This window comes from Vespa crabro, chromosome 10 (assembly GCF_910589235.1).
Source record: "Vespa crabro chromosome 10, iyVesCrab1.2, whole genome shotgun sequence".
NCBI lineage: Eukaryota > Metazoa > Arthropoda > Insecta > Hymenoptera > Vespidae > Vespa > Vespa crabro.
The window spans coordinates 3,400,140-3,420,749 of record NC_060964.1 but is presented as its reverse complement, the minus strand read 5'-3'; the positions used below and the strand labels follow the sequence as shown (position 1 = coordinate 3,420,749).

At 25.4% G+C, this 20,610-nt stretch overlaps 1 protein-coding gene across 4 annotated transcripts in view; it reads right to left on the bottom strand.

Annotated features, from left to right (window-relative positions):
• LOC124427734 (protein fem-1 homolog CG6966) overlaps window positions 1–20,610 on the bottom strand; it is a 44,699-nt gene that overhangs the window by 22,537 nt on the left and 1,552 nt on the right. The window lies entirely within an intron of this gene.

Sequence of the window (20,610 nt, the reverse complement as noted above, 5' to 3'; positions counted from 1 at the left end):
AGCTATAATAAAATATAATGTATATAAATATATAAAAATATAAAATTCTTGAAGATCGTTATATCAGCAATTTTTCCAAATGTTTTTCTATCAAAAGAAGTCAACGAGCAGGGACGTAATACGCGTGAATCGTGATTAACGTTAACGATTAAATCTACTTTAATCACGGAAATATATGATCCAGATTAATTTAACAACACTTCAAAAAGTTTCGAAATTTTTGAAAACGATGTATTATTTCGAGAGAAAATAAATTGTCGTTATCGTTGTTGTTGTTGTTATTGTTAATGTTGGTGTTCGTTGCCGTTGATACTGATGATAATGATAATGATAATAATAATGATAACGATGATGTTATGTATCAAATAATTATTATTCCCATCAACGATTCAAGAAGATTGAAAAGAAATAGGAATAATGGATTTTTCGATTGTATCAACGAGCCAATCGTTTAAACAATAATTAAAGCAATCGAATTTTTTCCACGTTTGCTCAATGCGTTAGAGCTATCCGTATTTTTAAGATCATTAACCTAATCCCTGGATTATTTTATTTTACGAAATTATACGTATACCGATATATGTATATCGGAGTGAATTACGAAAAAGCGATCAACTTGAATTATACTGTTGTTAGTGTATAGATTAAAAAAATATTTTTTCTCCAATATAACATAATTCAAGGAGAACTTTGAAATGATTGTGATATATTTTTTGTATCACAACTCTTCTTTTTTTTTTCTTCTTCGAAGTTTTTAAGGCCTACCTTCAGTTTTCTTTTCCATTTTATTTTATTTTATTTTTTATAAATATATATATATATATATATATATATATATATATATATATATGTGTAAATAAATTATACCGGACGTTGAGAGGAATTCGACAAGTAATATAACAATCATCTTTTTTTTTTTTGTATTCAATTTGAATCGTACGAATGTAACGTAATGCGCTCCGACAGAGACTCTTTTCTTTTTCTTGTATTTACATAGAAATTACGCTTTTCTATTTCTAGATACTACACTCTCTCTCTCTCCTTCTCTCTTTCTGTTTGTTTCTTATGTTAATGTATCGGGTGATGCCGAATTTTGTAACAATATATATTTTATATATATATATATATATATATATATATATATATATATATATATATATATATGTATATTCATACATACAGAGCCAAAATGCAGAGTTTATGCTAGCGCACTATAAAAAAAAAAAAAAAAAAAAAAAAACATCATACGATGTATCTCATTATATTAAACAAATTTGTGGACAAATTTTCTTTTTCATAGATTCAATTCCTCGTGAAGTATTTAATTTTTCGAGATATACGAGACACCCTGTACATGTATACATACATACATATATATTACTTTTTATGATCGATTTGCTTTTCCATGCACGTTCATTCTCTGAACGATGCGCGCCCCTGATAAAATACAACGTACCAACGATTCAAGCGATTTCGTAGCATATCAGAAAGCAATCTCGAAACAAAAAGAAAAGAAAACAAAAAGAAAAGAAAACAAAAAGAAAGAAAAAAAAAGAAAGAAAAAAAAAGGAAGAAGGAAAGAAAGAAAATGGTCATTTCCTACTGATTGTTTGTAATGTTTTTTTTTTCTTTTCTTTTTGTAAAATCTGACGACGCCTCAAGAACGTAAATTATATTTTCCCACAGAGTTCAGAAAACCGCCGATTCGCGTTGTAATTTAACTTAATCTGAAAAATTCGAAAGGTTTCAACTTTTCACGGTTGATCAATTTTTCACAGTTATTAACGATTAGATCGTTCGATCGAGTGATCGATCGATAGCAATCAAGATAATTACGGAATACTTCCGGCTCGTGATCGCGTCGGTAGATTTTTACGGGATTACCGATTACTTCATCGATCGTTTCCTTTCCTTCCTTTCAAAATAGCCAATGTTTTTCCCCGGTCTACACCTTTAAACTTTGATAACATTTATTACGATATAAAGTAAAGAAATTATATTCTATAAAATTTATTATTATTATTATTTTCTTTTTTTTTAACGCGATTTTATTTCAAGGATTGTTTCTTATTAAATTTCTGAAATATTTATGAACACTATCATTAAATTTTATTGTAAGTAAAGTTTAAAAAATTTTATCTCATGTAAATTAATTGTACATGGTTATAAATTAATGTCATAAATTATTATTAATAATAATAATAATAATCACATACAATATATATATATATATATATATATATATATATATATATATATATAAGATTACTTTTAATTTGAAGATATCGATTAAATGAAAACATTTGTTTAAGAGAAGATAAAGAGAATCGATATTATTACGATTACGATCTCACAATGACAATTAAAAATTCGATATATTATTAATTTAATCTTCGCTTAAGCGTTAGGTCAATGAACTTGTTAGGTCAAATAACTTGTATCACATCATGCCAGTTGAAAATAAATTAATATTGATAATAAAGGAACTGGTGTCACGAACTTAGAGATAATGTCAACCTTCTAAACAGAAAGACCGATAATGAATTTGATTGTTCAAAAATTAAAACAAATTTAACAATATCGAAAATTGTTAGATTATTTTCTAACAAGGCTATACCAGCTATCGTCCATTGCACGAAGATCTACGTTTGCCATAGGTCGTTAAGAAGCAATAGCAACAGGTTAAACTGGTTTTCTCCTAAGTTCTTTCACGTTGTCTTTCGATAAGACTTTGCTAGTATTAAGATCTGACAAAGCTCGAATATATTAGGTCATTCTTGTAATTAATAATTGTCGATATACTTGATCGATATAAATGTAACTCTCTTAAAAATAAAAAAGAAAAATAAAAACAAAAAAAGAAGAGAGAAAGAAAAAGAAAAGGATATGTTGATGTTTTAAAACTCATTTTGTTTTAATGTTAAAAAAAAAAAAAAAAAAAAAAAAAGGTAAAGGAAGAAAGAAGAAAGAAAATTATATAATGTGAGTTATAATATTATATGTATTTATAACTCGATACTTAAACAATCCGATTTCGATATTAATTAACACGGTTTTGAAATTTTTATATTTTTATTTTTTCACTTAATTAATTTCTTTTCAAAACTGCATTGGTTTTTAAAGTTCCGTTGATGGAAAAAAATGTCGACGAATATTTTCAAATATATATATGCTAAGAAATTTTTAGCTTTTTTCCTTGCTTATCTTGATTATTTAAAACAAATGAGACAAAAAATATTTTGAATGATGCTGATGGTCTTGTTAGCAAACAACTGTGACGACTTGGAAGCGATCGTTCAATCAACGATAAGAGAAGATCAATCATCATTAATATGAATTTTTTTTAAAATCTCGTATGTGATTTTAAATTACTTGCATCTCAGTAGTATTAGTAATAATAAGAGTAAATGCAATTCATATTGTCAGGACATTAGTTAGATTTCATATGTCATTTTCAATTTCTAATAAATCAAATCAAAATATTATATAATAAGAATTATTTCAATAATATATATATATATATTTTTTTTTTATTTTAATTTCTATTTTAGCTCCTAATAAATCCAATTAAAAAATAAAACTGATCATTAATAAAAAATATTGGGCAATTAAATAAAAAATAAAATATAATTTCTTTTGTAGATATATGTCAGCTGTAATGTCAATTTTTAATAAATCAAATAGAAATGTAATATAAATAAATTATTTCAATTGTATATTTTCTTTGTAATAATGTAATACCTGTTAATGAATCAAATCAATAAGAATAAATTATATATTATTCTTATCTGAAATTCTATTGGTTAATCATCGTAATTATAGCAGTATAATTTCTTATATCTAATCGCCAAAATATTTTTAACAATGTATTAACAATATATTATGGTCTAACGAATGTTCAAAATTATATACTTGTACATGAGTTATGTATTTGTATCATTACTTCGATATCGATAACTCAATGGAAAGCATTCTCTTATTTTCTTCAGATATCAATTTCCTTTAACGGAACTAAATTTGAAACGATACACTTGATATACGATATATACAATTCGAAGTACTTGATATGTAAAAGTTTTATTTTACTTCGGGTTTTTTTTTTTTTTTTTTTTTTGATACACGAAGAAAAAGGATACTCTTATAGAGATTCGAAGAAAGTTTTTAACTTACGAGTAATCTTTTTAATGCTTCAACAGACTTCAAGGTAATACACTCATCGATATTTCGAAATACCAAGTAACTACGTCTTTATGTGAAGTTATCATATTAATTAAAAATAAACAGTAAATAAAAAACGTATGAAATTACCAGGAAATCGTAGAGCCAATCAACAAGTTATTTATGTTAGATAGTCGTTTTTACAATGATGTCGCACACTAATTGTTTCGAAAGGATTTATGGCATTGACATAAAAAAAAAAAAAAAAAAAAAAAAGAATACGGGGAAAAAGAAAAAGAAAAGAAGAAGAAATGAAGAAAAAAAGAAATTATTTTGAAAATTTTCTTTTATAACTTTATAAAAAATACTTGATAATTTTGGAAGTATATTAATTGTTTCATTTCTTTTCTTCTTTTTAACGATTAATTAAATTATAATAATATATATATATATATATATATATATATATATATATATATATATAGGAAATATTTTTACTTTTGTTTTAATATATTAATTTTAATATATAACAAATTTATTTAATAAAAAAGTACGAAAAATATTCAATGCTTTATTATTTCTTCATACGAAGCCTACCAATCATTGTAGGAACTCTCGTGATTCCTTTTACGAGACTCTCGTATTCTTTTTTATTAATTTGACTGTATAATAATAGCCATTACAAATATTTATATTCCTATGTATATAATTTAAAAAAAGGATGCCACGTAGTTGGATTATTTTATTTCTATTAATAGTAGGAAGTTCTATTATTTTTCAAGCTGTACTTTGTACTCTGTTCTCGAAGGCAAAGAAGGAAAAAAATAACGAAAAAAAAAAAAAAAAAAAGAAAAGAAAGAAAGAAAAAAAAGGAGAGAAGAAGGTTAAAAGGATCATCAAAGACCGAAAACGAATAAATTGTTTTTTTTTTTTTTTTTTTTTTTTGTCGTATTTGAAAGTTTTCTCATCACAGCTTTGCTACGTGGCCGCCGGTTATGCCCCTGACTCACACAGAGTGTGTATTCCACCGTGTAATATTAGAACGTGCTACAAGAGTTGACTGCACGTTTCTCGGGTCACTCCTCTTGTATATATGTACAAGTGAAAAGCAGGAAAGCCATAACCAACTGTGACCACCTTTCTTTGTTTTCATTATGAGAAACTCTAAGTACAATATAGAAATAACAAATTCGTAATATTTCCATGAATTTTCAATTAAATTTTATTTTTCATAATTCTTTTTCTAGTTTAAAATATACTTAATATAAATTTTTTTTTCTTAACGAATTCACGAATTCGCAGAATGATGAAATTAAGAGATCCATAAAGTAATAATACAAGAAATCTATAAAATAATGGTGCGAAGTATGTACAGAATAATAATCGTGTAAAATATGCGTAGAATAATGGTATAAAGGTTATATAGAATTATGGATTAATGGGACTTCCAGAATTATGAATTAACGAATATACAGAATAACGGTATATAGGTTACACAGAGTAATGATATAACGGATATTCTGATTAATGGTATAAGGAATGTCCAGAATTATGAATTAATGGTACTTCAAGAATAATGGTATAAGAAATGCGCAGAATAATGATAAATAAGGGATGCAGAGAGTAATGTGACATTTCTTATTCTTCTTCGAGTAAGAATGATTTATATGTTTTAACTATATTAGAAAATGAGAATAAGATGTCATATTATTAACATCGATTCATTTCTAAAATGAACTGTTCCTAATCTTAAAAAGAAAGCAATTAAATATGTACAAATGTACTATATATATATTATAGATATTACACGTACATACGTGTATATATCTAAGATGAAGTCAGTGAAAACATTTTACGTTTTTATTGTCACTGATAAACGAGCTGTTTTATCTTTAAGAGTAGATAGAAAAACGATAAAGTCGTTGATTAAGAGGAAGGAAATATTGAAAAATGAAAAACCACTTATTTATATAATAGACTTAAACTTTGTTATATGTAATTAGTAAAGTAACGAAGTTTACATAGAATAAATTAACGAAAGGGGAGGAAAGAGAAAAAAAAAATATCTTATTATTAGTAACATATATGTAAGATGATGTTCGTTCGAGGAGTTATCGATAATGTTCGTTCAACCATGTCGACTTTGAAAATTTATCATTAGTATAAATTACATAAGAATGACGAATGGTTAACGAGACATAGCGATAAAATACGTCGACTATAAATCAAATTGCTGCATCAATATGATTTAATATAAGGTGGTTTAAAAGTTTCTAAATGATTTTATAAATCAATTAAATTTTAACGAGAATCTTTACGTTGATTTCTTTTTTTCTCAGATTGTAAAGTTACAATTGTAAAAGTAAAATTTAAAAAGATCTAATTGATTTTTAAAATCATCTATAAACTTTTCTACGTCTTTACAGTCGTATTTACAGACCGTCATCGAAAGTTTTTTTTTTTTTTTTTTTTAATTTTATTTTATTTTAGAAAGTCATTATCTTGTTCTCTTTTTACTTTTCTTATCTCATTAAAATTTTTTTATCGATTAAAAACCTGCAGCTTATACAAGATAAGATACGATCTCTTATTTATAATAGTTTTTAGAATTTCACACGTTGCAATGAGTATAATATAAGCGATCGATAGATACATTAATTATTTATAACTCGTAACATCTTTTTGTTATAAATAGAAATTTTTTTACACGACCTCTAAAATTTACTCATAAATTCAATTCATAAATATATAAAAGTAGGATACTCTTAAATTATATATGAATAATATTATAATTTTTATTCAAAAGTTGTAAAAGGGAAATAATGTAAATTTTATGTTCTTAAAAAAGGATCGTTAAAAATCTTAAGCCTTTGAAAGAATTTAAAAAAATTTTTTATATCGAAAATTAATTTTAATCATGCTTTTAATTTTCCTTTTATTATTATCTTTTTTTTCTTTTTTTTAATATTTCTTTTAAATCTTTTTAGGTACAAAACTCAGAGAAATTATAGATCTCTAATATAATTTTCAATATTAGATTGAATTTCTATTTTGTATGCGGTATTAATAAAAACAAAAAAAAACAAAAAAATTAAATAAATAAACTTAAAATACCCTTCAATCATAATTCAAAGCAAAATTTATGCGATCTATGAACTTAACAACGGCGGCAACAACAGACGATTATTACACCATCGATAAGATTTTAATTATACAATTATACAATTATTATATGTAATGTAAGGAAACGATGTTATAAAAAAAAAAAAAAAAAAAAAAAGAAAAAAAGAAAAAAAAAGTATAATTAAGAGTATTAAAGACGGAGAGAAAGAATACATATGTATGTATCTGCTAAGAATGAAAGTCGAAGAGTTCGAGCAAGGTCAAGGTGTCGGGCGAAACCTTCCGTACAGTCAGTCGATTATCGTTTGTAACGAAAGAAGGGGAAGGTTCGGTGGTCGAGGAAAGGTCGGTTAACTAGTTGGTTGGTTGGTTGGTTGGTTGGTTAGTTGGTTGGTTGGTAGCCTGACTGTACTTACTTATTTACGTCGTGGAAAAGAGAGAGATGGAACATAGCGGAGCTTATCGATTTTCAAGTCGCTGAGGAAAACGTCTACGTGCTCGGCTATGTGCACCGCGAGTGCATATATACATTTATATTTGTGCGTGCGTGCATACGTGTATGTGCGTGTGTGCGTGCGTGTGTGTGCGTGTGTGCATTCGAATGTATACAGACTGGTGTATACATATTTTTATAAAATGTTTGCGAATAAGATTTTCATACAACACAGTTTAAAAATTGCCAAAAGCATTCGTAGAATACGTAAAATTTTGATAGAATATAATACATAAAATTATAATATCATTGGAAGACAGTAAAAATGGAAAAACTTCCAAATTTTTGAATGGGGCAGATTCTTTTTTTTTTTTTTTTTTAATAAATATATATAGTATTATTATTATATCAATTTAATTCGATTATTATTTTGAATCGAAATGTTATATACCAAAGAAAAAAAAATAAAGTAGAACTTTTAAAGTAGATTAAAATTTTTGCAGTAGAATTTATAAATATATATATATATATATATATATATATATATATATATATATATATGTGTGTTGCGTAAGAAGCGTTCGACTTTAGAGAAAAAAAAAAAAAAACGTGTTGAGTTATTCGGAGCGTGTTACAAGCGTAACGAGTCCACCTTGGGAAATCAGCGCGAATTTCGAGTCAACTTTCGAGCAGAGTTTGCTCTCCTTTCGAGAACTGATATTACCATGAGTTCCTGTGAACTTTTCGAGAAGAGAGACATAGAAACGTGTCTGTATATACGTACATATGTACACATGTGCATACATATGGTCTATAATTATCTCGTAGCTTTCATCGTCATGTTATTTCGTCCAGAAATTCACATCCTTTTTTCTGCTTTTTTTTTTTTTCTTTTTTTTCCCTTTTTTCTTCACAACCTAAACGGTAAAAAATGTTAACCGAGGATTCAGATTTTTAAACAGAACGGAAAATTTATCTCTCGTGCGGCTAAAAGTATCGTCTTGATTTTTTACCGAGATTTTACTTCGCTAAAAAAAGAAAAAAAAATGTCCGTTAAATCCAAAACTGAAATATTTCGAATTTTGTTAAAACGAATCGTAACTTCTGCTCCCCTTTAATATAACGAAAATCTAAAAAATGGAACTGTCGTGATGATCGAGAAAATTCAATAATTCATTTCGTCAATCGTGAATTATAGTTCTTAAAATAAAATAAAATAAAAATAAAAATAAAAATAAAAAATAAAAAAAAAAAGATTATACTTTGAAAGACAAATTAATTAATAGCTTAATTTTTATCAATTAGTAGTCATATTGCTAATCATATTCTTAATTGTTTTCAATATTTATGTTTAAGAAAAATTTATGAATATTTTTAATAACAAATAATTATTTTACACACCCATATATATATATATATATATATATATATATATATATATATATAATATAGCATATTTTCTTTAAAATTTAGAAATGGTTTGGTGTTTGTTGATAAATACGATATAATATTCTTAAAGGAAGAGAAAATGAAGATATAATAACTTTCATGATAAAGAAAAATAAATAAGTAAATAAATTATTCGTCTCTTTCCTCCTATTAAAAAAAGAAATTATATTTTCCGCTGCTTTCTCTTCTTATCTAGTTCAGGATTAATTTACAAAGTAGGAAAAATGGAGATTTAAATACTCTCGTGACGCGAAAAAGAAAGAGGAAAAAAAAGAAAAAAAAGAAGAAGAAAAAAAAGAAAGAGATAAATTAATCATAAGTTTTTCATTCCTGTTAAAGTGAAATTATAGTTTCTATCTTTTTTTTTCGGATAAGATAAATTAATTCGTAGTGCATATAACTATTTTCCTTGTATTTAATAACACTAATTATTTCCAATAATTAAATGTTAGAATTGCATAACTTATAATATATATTTATTATATATACTGATCATTTATTTAAAATTTTTTATCAAAATATAATGATATTCTTTATTAAGCTATTCGAAATTATCTATATACATTCCTTAGAATTTGATTACAGGGACAAAAATAAATTATTTAAATTAAACATTTGTCTCGATTAAAAATTATACTGATTTGATAAGTCAGAGAGTGGGCGAGCGGGATCTTGAGACTGGTTGTATCCCTGTCGTTTCTCTTTTTCGAGTTATTTCGGTAATTGGAACGTTCAGTTGATGTGCTCGCATATGTGTAATCTTAACCTAAATTTCACACCTGCCGATCGTTGAAATTAGCGAGAGAACAACGACGAGAAAATTTTTTAAAGAAATACCATTAAAAAATTCAATCATTTCGTCCGAATAGTTCACGTGGCGATAATTGGATAGATAGAGAACGAATGAAAAAAAAAAAAAAAAAGAAAGGAAAAAAAAAAACAAAAACAAAAAAAGAAGTCTGACTCGAATAAAAATGTGATCGATCAATAGCGCGATAATAAATGCAGGATATCTAAAAACTATATATGCCTATTCGAGTATCTAAATATAACTTCGTTAAAAGTCAATAACCAGTATAGCGAAGAACTATTTAACATTTCCTTTTTTTACTTTTGTTTTACTCTTTCTTTTTATTTTTTTACATGGTTATGCAGTCATTTAAATTTTCTATAAAAAGAAAATAATAATAATAATGATAATGATAATAATAATTGTTATTATTACTAATGTATAACGTAAAAGATCGATTGCACGATGCCAACCGTGGATAAAGACCAATCTAGATTTTATCGATCTATAATAGAGCCAAGTCGTCGTTGAATCGGATAGCGCCAAACTATAGTTTTAACCCCTACACTCCCTCACCCACTCAAAGAGATACGAGAAATAGGAATGCTGACGTGGTTACTCTTGATAAATATCAGAAAGACGCGTAACTAAAAGTCTATAAAAATAGTGACAGAAATCCGGAGCAAACAGTCCTGCAATATCCTATTTGATATACGAGCTAAATCGTCCTTCACGTACAGAACTTGTCCGACATTATAGGCTAAACAAGTCCACAGTAAAATAACGAGTACGAAACCGTGGTCTCGTGATACTATGTTGTTTCTTTTTCTTCTTTCTTTCTTTTTTTTTTTTTTTTTTTCTTAACTCTAGAAAACTTGTTTTAACATCGCGATATTATCATTCAATGACCGATAAATTGTACATGTGGATATTCACATATGCGCATCGAGTATATACGTAAATAGTAATCAGACCGATATACTAAATCAATATTATCAATGCCAGCTCGTTAATTATGATGACGTATAGAGTAGTATCCCAGCCGTAAATATATCGTTTGATGCTTTTATAAAAATATCGATTCTTCTATGAAAATTCAAAGTTTTGTTTGGTAAATTTACGTTCGTTTATTTCTGCATCGATGAATCTTTGATATTTAAATATCAGTAGTTTGATATTTAACAATTGATCGAATATAATCATTGCATATCTGAATAAGATTATTAATGTTTTTTTTTGCGAATTAAGCACTCCTTCTTAATAAGTTACAAACTAATTGTAAGTAATTTTAAGTATTTCTTTAGTCGATTGTAACTGAATAAATCAGGATGTTTCATTCTGCCGGACTTCCTGTTCAGATATATAATACACATATGTACAAATAGATATAAATAATAATTTTTTTTCTTTTTTTTCTTATCACATCATCGACGGCATCCGTCGTAGAAAGAATTGTTCTTTTTTCTTAAACAAGAACAAATCGTCCAATTCACGAATTATAGTCCTGACCTGATGCATTCCTAAAAACTTGAACGTATTGTGATTCGGACGATTTACGGAAAAAAATATTTAAAAAAATAAAAAAATATATATAATTATATTCTTATATATATATAAAAATATATAAGAATAATAATAAATTATTATTATTATTATTATTATTTTTATTATTATCATCATCATCATCATCATCATCATCATCATCATCATCATCATTTCAATATATAAAAGATGTTATTAACACATACTTTACGTGATTTTATTATTTTATATTTTAACGTGATATTGTTCTTTGGAAATATCATTGAAATCTTTAATTCTAAAATAAATATCAATTTATACATACACATATCTACATATATATCATATAGATACATACACACATACGTAAATTAGTCATTTTATATAATATCAAACACATGTATAATATTATATTACATGGAATCGAATGAAGAGAACGTCTCCTCGAATAACTTCAATGTCATCTAGTCAAATGAAAATCTTTAACATAATTCATAGATTAAGATAAACGATCATATTCATGATTTATCTTGCAAACGTTTAGTTATTACTTTCGTTTGGCTTTAACTCAAGTTGACAAAATTAAATCCGATCGATCAATTTTATCAAATATCATGATCAAATCATTCGTTTGATATATATATATATATATATATATATATATATATATATATATATATATGAACCATAACCTACATACGTTTTCGCATTATAACATCGTGCATTTTATCAATGTAGATACGTTTGTCGATTGAATTCAATAGAAATAGTAATCGCGTATTAACCCATCACGTTTGCGTTATGTTAACAAATAATAATTATCTATAGCAATGCTCTTTCGTGCTGTGTAAAGAACAATTATTATGTAAATAAAATAGGAAACGAAATGGAATATTAAAGAAAACCCCGTTAGGCTTGGTAATACTGTTAAAGGATTGCAACATTCATTTTTTTTTTATGCTTACAATCGACAGATTATTGATCAAAGAATAATTTTAAACCAACGCCCCTACTAGAATCTATCATTAGATCTTTTTTTTTGTTTTAACATTAATCAAAGTTGTGCAAAAAAAGAGGGGAAAAAAAAGATTTCATTATTTCTTTTTTTTTCTTCTTTTTATCGATTCTCAAAAAAAAAAAAAAAAAAAAGAGAGACAAAAAAGAGAAAAGAAAAATTACATCTCATAAATATTATAATGATAGGTAATTTTTTTCTCCTTTTTTTTTTTATTCTGATCTGCAACAATTTGTTATAGAATAATGGCATGTTCGTATAACTCATAATTCTTGAAATTCGCATAATTCACCTACGTGATTCACGCCTGATCGATGTAAACTTTAGTTTCGCGGATAATCGATTAAACTTATCAAGGAGAAAGACAAGGTAATAACAGTTTTAAAAAAATCGATTAACAGATTTCAATTCAATCCCACTTAAATCTTCGTTACGTCACTTCGATCACAGTTTAGTTTCAATTATTCTTTACTCAGTCATATTTACTCATACTATATCAGTCAAGATCAATACATATATCATATTCTATGAACATCGAGAGCTTAAAGGAATAGAAAATATTCTTTGCCTATAAAAAAAAAAAAAAAAAAAAAAAAAAAGAGAAGAGATTGAAAGTTAAAGGTCAACTCACACATTTCAGAGTATCCGTTCCGATTTTATCGATTATCTTATATAATTTAAATATATAAACCTAGCTAGATCTTCTTCAACGATTTTTTTTTTTTTCTAAATAAACCGAAATAAAAAAAAAAAGAAAGAAGGAAAAGAACGTTTCGGCTCATCTTGAATTTTCTTATTTGAAATTTTTTTTTCTTTCTTTCTCCCTTTTTCTTCTTTTTTTTTTTTTTTTTATTTTTCTTGTTAACGTTCACAAGAAGGAAAATAAAAAAAAAAAAAAGAGAAAATGAAAGGGAGTTTTTATTCTTTAACGAATAATTAATTGAATTAAAAACAAATCGTACATGTTATATACCTATACGTTTTCAACGTTTCAATACATACATACGTATATATTGTATACTCATTTTCACTTGCTAGAGATTTGGCAAAAGATTTTGAAACTCGAAATAAACTGTCGAGTTCGTAAATACAACTAACTTTACGAAATTCCACAAAGGATTATTTTTCCTGAATTATAAGAGGGAACGATTCATTTGTTACACCATTCGAATTTAATTGTTTATTTCGAAAATTGTATGTTCGTCACGAATACGATACGATACATTTTATATACATTTGTAGTTTAAATGAATGTAATTTTAAAACAATGAAATCACGAAGTTTTAATCGGTTGCTATTTATTCGATCGATATATTATAACAATTTCAATTGGTTGAATTTTATTAATTGAATTTAATAGAAAAAACTTTCGGTATTTTAATTTTAAAGTAGTTGTAATTATAAAAATTTGTTAATATGTTATAAATGGATGGTCAGTATTTATAATAAACCTGGACGTAACCCTGACATTTAATTATTTTTATACTAAGCACTTATATACTAATAGTTTATTACATATATTGACCAAACAAAATCGGATTTTTAATTTTATCATAAGATTTGTTTCTATCGTAAAATTGATCAATATAAAATATCATAGAAAAGTTTTAATCGCAACTTTTCCATTAATTTCATATTCTTGACAATAATAAAATTTACAAATAACAAATTGTTCTTTCTTTTTCTTTTTCTTTTTTTACGTACTTTTAAAATGCGATATATTATACGCGTGAAAAATAAATTCTGTAAGATCGGTCATAAAATTTTTATTTAAAAAAACAAAAAAAAAAAAAAAGAAGAAGGCCATAAGTATAAATAGTTCGTACACCAGTGTAAATAAGATAAATTGACATTACTTCGAGTTACCTTCTTACCAAGTTTAACCTCAACTATCATCTAGATCGTGTCGATTAGCATTAATTTTACGCGAAGTATATAATGTTAAATATGTTCGACAACGTTGTTACCTATTATCCACCATAAATATGCTCAACGTATGATTTAATCGGTCATAGATATATTATATTTTTATTTGTGTTCTTATAAAAACACTCGATAGAATACTTGTAATAACCTTACTTATAATTAATATGTTTCTTTTTACGTCAAAGCTACGAGAAAGAAAAAAATTGTTTTGTATCGTTTTTTTTTTTTTATCGATTAATAAATATAGTATACAAGGCGTACTAACATCTTTTCTCATTTTTAATCTATGGAGATTTACTCAAATCTACGGAGTTATTTATTCCGATTGAAAAAAAAAAAAAAAAAAATGTATTCGATGTACTAACATTGTCCTAAAATTTCTATGATCGATTGTGTATGTACACACATACACAGAGAGAAGAGAGAAAGACAGACACACATATACACAGATTTATCCACCGTAAGAGAAAAAAAATAGCTAATATCTCCTAAGTTTAACCTATTCTAATAAATGATCATTATCATTTATATTTGACGTATTTGCACTAATTCACTTATACAATGACCCGGTTAAGCATCCAATGACTACGTCACTGTAAAATAAAAAGTTTAAACGACAAAAAGAAAAACCAAAAAGATCTTTTTTCTTTCTTTCTTTTCTTTTCTATTATCCTCATCGATCTATTATTACTATCCTAACATTAATATGATAATTATACTATATAACATACGTTTAATGAAACTTGAATATTCGTAACTAAAAGTCATTCTGAACTCGCATTAATATTTAACGATCAACGTCATATATATATATATATATATATATATATATATATATATATATATATATATATGTATACTGCGAACAGTGTGTTCTCAACCAGATAATTTCAAATTCATGTTAAATTCTCTCACGCGAAATTCACAATTAAATGCACGTGACATCAACTATGAGGAAACATCGAAGAAGAGTTCGAATAACTTATTGTCTATCGTGAAGTCTTCATTGCTGAATTTTACAACGAATAATTGCGTAAGAAATGTTTCTTATGAATACATACACATACATATACATATATATACATATTGCTGAATCTTATTCTATACGTATATACTATAAAAAGAATTTCGTTTAGAAATTTTTCCTACTCTTTCTTTCCTCTCTACCCCCTTCCCACCCCTTGTAATGTCTATCACGTAATAGTTTGCAAAAGCGAAAGCTGTGAACGTGATATCAAAAATGAATTGTACGAAAGAAAAGATTGGGGACCACTGCGCATGATTGATATTACCCAATCAGTATGAAAATCTCTCTCTCTCTCTCTCCCTCTCTCTCTCTATCTATCTATCTATCTCTCTTTTTCTCTTTGCATAGTACATAATATACATAAGGTAAGGAAGTATGTGAGTGAGAGAGCGAGAGCGAAAGAGAGAGAGAGAGAGAGAGAGAGAGAGAGACGCATACAAAAGTGCATAGACCAACGAAAAGCCAACCGAACTGAGAAACTCTACGGCTTCGTACGAACGACTGTAAAGATGTGTCTCACTACTCCTAAATATAACCACCGTTTGCCACGGCTATTTCCTACTCGAGATAAACTCGAGCCAAGAGAGCAGAAAATCCTATCCTTTCGCTAAAGCTATCACGTAGACTAATACAATAAAATAATACTCGATTATCGAATGATATTTTTCGAATCTTATTAATTTATCATCGATCTATAGTAAAATTATCAACAATTCTCTCTCTCTCTCTCTCTCTCTCTCTCTCTCTCTCCCTCCTTCTCTCTCTCCTTCTCTCTCTCCTTTCCCCACCTTCGCTCTCTTTCTTTTGTTCTTTGGGAAATGTCAAACAAAATATTTTATATATATATATATATATATATACATATATATATATGTACGTACACATACAATTCTAATTTTTATAAAAAAAGGATAAGTATACTAATATAATATGTGCATTCTACGTTGCTATCCTCTTATGGCACATATTGTTCATTTATCTGATCATTTATATAAATTTATTAATGACAAGTATCTTGTAAAATAAATGACCAATATATATAAATATTTTGATTGCTATAAATAATTAAGGATAAGGGTTGCGTCATTTACATTATACATATCGATACTTTATTATTAATAATGATAATGTATTTCAAATACTAATTAAATGTTTCAAAATATTGAATTTCTATTATATCTTATATCTGTTATATTATATATATATATATATATATATATATATATATATATATATATATATAGAAAACACATAATAAAATCTTCAAGGCTGATTATAGAGGAAATTTATTTCAAATATAAAATTTTAAGTGTCGACTGAGTGCTTCGAAATTTAAAAATAAAAATCTAAAACTGGTTTTCAAATCGTTTTGTGTCTCTGAACAAATTGCATAATTTAAGAAAATAAAAAAGAAAAGGTCGCAATAGATAACTTTGGAAAAACATAATAAACGTGAAATAAATAGTAATAAATATTTATATAAACCTTTTTATTAACCGACGATTTCCAAATTTAATGTTAAAACCTAAATCTTCATTCGATCTATTGATCGTTGCACTATTGATGGATATGTCGTCATTACAAAAACCACAGAATTCAACAAACATCTTTAATGAACGATAACTCTTTCATAATTTTTTTCGAAACAATAAATTTGTACATAATAAAACTTAAATCCCCCTTTGGTTTATATCCGACGTACTCCCACTCTATTCGCTCACTTATATAAAAAAATCACTCTAAAACTGGATCCTCATACTTTGAATTATATAATAACAATGACAATGATAATGATATTACTACTACTACTACTACTACTACTACTACTACTACTACTAATAATAATAATAATAATAATAATAATAATAATAATAATAATAATAATAATAAGAAGAATAAGAATAAGAATAATAATAATAATAATAATAATAATAATAATAATAATAATAATAAATACAATATAAACGTTCTTATTGGCCTTACGACTAAATAAAAAATTTCAATAATTTCGACTGGATTGGAGAGGAAAAAAAAATTAAAAAACGAAAATGAACGTAAATGCTCCTACAACAAGTATTTAATTTTAGAGAAAAAAAAAAAGGAAACAAAAAATATCAAAGATAAGCATTCAAGCGTATTACATTCTCATTAACAGAAATCACACTCGTTACGTTACCATTGTTTTCGTATTTTCAAGTGTAAAAAATCATAAACAAAATAAATACACATTAACAGGTAGAGACATACATACGTAAGTATGTTGTATCACATTCCCATTTCAATTTCAATTCGTATCGCTCACGTAAAATTTTTCTTTTTTGAACGATCGCAAACGACGTTCTTTGTTCGTCCGTTGTTTTAATATTTATCGATTCGATGTGCGATTAGATATGCGATTAGATATACGATTAGTTTATATGTACATACGTATCGTATCTACTATTTGTTAATTTTCAAGGAAATAAGCTATCCTTTTATCAAACATTTATAAACTAATAATTTATAAATATTTAATTGTTTGACAAAAAAAATAATAATTTGAATTGATATAACTTTGCTACATTAAAATATGTTATATATTTACAGAAGCGTGAAAAGTTTGCAATAAAAAAAAGAAAAAATTAAATAAAATGTTAATAAAATTTAAGATATATCATTACAAACGCATTCCTTTTTATATCCAATATATTTTTCTGTCCGTGTCTACAAAAAAAGAAAAAAAAAAAAAAAAAATTATAGTTATTACTATATATTGTTATAATTATGCCATATTATAATTAAGAAATATTATGAAAAGTCTAGAATTTATTTGCTGATGATAAAATATAAAAAAAATTTCAAGAATAGAATCGTATATACTACATCTGTCTCTATGTGTGTATGATACCAAATTATTATACGTATTATTGCATGTATTGTTACAGATGATCAAAGAAAGAAAAACAAAAATTATTCCACACTTTTATACAGATTACTTCGATTATCAGTCAATAATCATATAGTTGATTCGATAAAATGATAAGAAATATTATGAATGAATGAAAAAAACATTATTCAATATCGCTTTCCTCTTGATTTTATTATTACATATTATTGCAAATTGAAACCATAATAAATTCCATACTATTTATAAATGGAATCAAAAAAAAAAAAAAAAAAAAATAAAAAACAAAAAAAACGGATATAAATTTAATTGTAAAATAATATCAACCTTAATTTCAAGTTTAATATGACATTGATAGAAACGAGACACCCTGTATATGGAATTCTTTTTATTTTTTACCAAGTGTTCTCTAACAAACGTACATATGTGAAAAAAGAAATTAATCAAGCGTATTTTCATTGCCGTTAAAAATACATCGATTAACGTCATACAAATGTATCGATTAATGTTAAAAATAGCAGAAAAAAAAAAGAAGAATAAAATTCATTACTTAATGAACAACATTTGAAATTGACTAAAATTGGGATAGGTGATACTTGACCGCTTTTATTTTTTATTTTCTTAATTTTTATATAAAAATTCTTGTCCAAAGCAAATATAATTGACGTGAAATTAATTAATTTGGATGTATATAAAAAAAATAAAAAAAAAAAAAAACGAAAAAAAATAAATAAATAAAAAAGAGAAAAACTATGTGCAACCAATACATCAAATATTATTTTATATCTATATAAATATAATCTATACATACACATATATACATATATACATATATATATGTATATATATATTATTTTATTTTTTATATAATATAAAATATTATATTATATAACTAAAATATGATTATGTAATACAAATTTAATAATATACAATTATATAATATTCCCTAATTCAATCTTATAATATACATACATATATATATATATAAAATTCTTTTTTTCAATACAATTATATAATCATACAAAGTACTATTACTTTTATTCTTATCGAAATGATTCTGTCTTATTTCATGAGTAAAAATAAAATAAAAAAATTAGTTAGAAATAATGTAGAAAACAATTTTATTACTTATTTGGAGATAATCAAAAGTTTAATCGTAATACGATTAATGATATATTAAGTTAATCATGACCTTTGATTAGATAATATATATATATATATGAAACAACAACAACGTTATATATAATATTATATACGTATATAGTAATGCATATATTTACATGAGTAAATGATGGAAAGAAATAGGAAGCTCTATAAACATAGGGAGATCTCTCAATAAAACCATAAAAGTAATTTACCACTGGCAAATTATAATTAAAATTGTGAACATTCTCTTAGATACGATTGGCGATTTGTTGAATAATTAATTAAATTAACGAGCTCGAGTTATAATTAATTGATAACGATATCAATGAAATACATACATATCTATTTACTATTACAACATCCCTATTGGATTTCAACCCTCATCTCTAAATCTGTCCAATCAATATTTTAAAACAACTCTAAAATCAATTGTTAGTTTGAAATATTGATTTCTATATTTAGATCGAATTCCAATCGAAGTTTTATTTTATAACGCAATATTTTTTTCGGGTTCTAAATAAAAAAGAAAAAAAAAGATTTTTTTTTTGTACAGAAGTTACTTGTTTCCTTTTTTTCCTCGTAGAATACATTGTCGTTATAAAAAGAATATAGGATTTCTATCAAAACAAAATAAACGTTGACCTTGAAATGAAATTGATATCTACCATCAAAAAAAAAATATATATATATGTATAACAATAATACTTCAATACTGAAATAAGATAACTCTTATCTTAAAAATTTTACTCGACAATTCGAATTGAGAATTTGTAACTTTTTATGTTTCGAATACCCGGTATATATTATAATGCAGTATTATATCGTATTAATATTATAACTTAGAATTTAGAAAATGCAACACTAAATAACTGTATAGGATGTAATAAATAATGTTATAGTGATAAAATGTAATAAGATTTGAAAAATATAAATATATACATACATTCATACATCATACATACATCGTACATACATACGTACATATATATATATATATATATATATATATATATATATATATACATAGCAAGATGCAAGTTCATTTCGAAATAATGTCTAAAAAAAATGTTTAATTCGAAACGAGCGAATATTTCTCCGTGAAGAAAAAAATTTCTTTTATTTTTTCTTCCTTTTTAAT